Source organism: Frankliniella occidentalis, unplaced genomic scaffold, assembly GCF_000697945.3.
Source record: "Frankliniella occidentalis isolate FOCC.00 unplaced genomic scaffold, Focc_3.1 Scaffold88, whole genome shotgun sequence".
Classification (NCBI taxonomy): Eukaryota; Metazoa; Arthropoda; class Insecta; order Thysanoptera; family Thripidae; genus Frankliniella; species Frankliniella occidentalis.
The window spans coordinates 1,045,429-1,046,561 of record NW_026267217.1 but is presented as its reverse complement, the minus strand read 5'-3'; the positions used below and the strand labels follow the sequence as shown (position 1 = coordinate 1,046,561).

The window sequence follows — 1,133 nt, the reverse complement described above, 5'->3', positions numbered from 1 at the left end:
TCACGGACCATATTTCACCCATAGCCATCGCTAACAAATCGGTGTTTTGGAGGGGCGAGGGTGGAGAGAGAGGTATGGAGAGAGTGTACGCGAGGTGGAGGGATGGCCGGGGAAGGGTGGAGAGAGTGTACGCGAGGTGGAGGGAGGGCCGGGGCCGGGTGCCAACCAAAGAAGAATCACCTGCTGTTTCAACACCCGCCACAGCACGGGCGGGCGGGCGTTGCCAGCCACTCTCTGCAGCGCATGAAGATGGATGATACAGCCACGGCCCCGCCCCGCGCCCATGCAGTGCCCACTCCACTCGGGGCACTTCTCAGAGTGTTTCCACCGCCTCACAGCCAGCTACACGCAGCAGAGTGCGAGACCCTCGATGCATAAATCATAAAAAACAACAACATTTCCACCACGTTTTCCCCCTCCTCTCTTTTAGCAGTGTACATATTTGGTTCAGCGAAGCGCCACGCGCGCACACAAGCAGACTCGTGAAGACGCCACGCAGATCCGATCCGCTTTCGATATATTATCGCTGTACATCGATCGCCTCCAAACCCGCGGCCCCGCGCGCGCTCCACCCAGGGCGGTAACAAAATAAATATGAATCAGGATGGTCTAGAACCTAGGCTCTGCTAGGCAGGTCGTCCGGCCCAGGCGCATCTCCAAGTCAGAACGAGGCGGGCTCCTCGCAGCCGCGCCACGCCGCGCCACGCCACGCCACGCCCAGACTGGACTGGCAGGACGGCTGCCTACCGGTCGGTTACGCCCTACGCGCCCTAGGGCCCGCGCCCGAGCGCCAGCGGTACACAGCGAAATACGTGCCCGAGGAGAGGAGGAACAGGATGATTCGAGCGTCAGGTCTTCTGAAAATAAAGACCAATGCCGTCCAAGCGATTTTTAAAGTACTCCCATTATAATTCTGTCTTTAGAATGGAGAAATTGATCTTTGACCCTTTCGAGCACGCAAATTTGTTTCCAAATTTTTCGAACAAACAAGCAAAAACCCAACTGTCCCGTAAACGATTGCCGAAATTGTGCGCAAATGACATCAATTTTTTCGAATTTGTTCTAAACTTAGGGACTTTTAAAAGACCCCTTTTAAGAAAGTCCCCAGTGGCTCTCTCTTTCTATTTATGGGT

At 55.1% G+C, this 1,133-nt stretch overlaps 1 protein-coding gene across 1 annotated transcript in view; it reads right to left on the bottom strand.

Moving 5' to 3' along the window:
• The window catches only part of LOC113214899 (protogenin B), a 30,119-nt gene that overhangs the window by 9,534 nt on the left and 19,452 nt on the right, over positions 1-1,133 (bottom strand). The window lies entirely within an intron of this gene.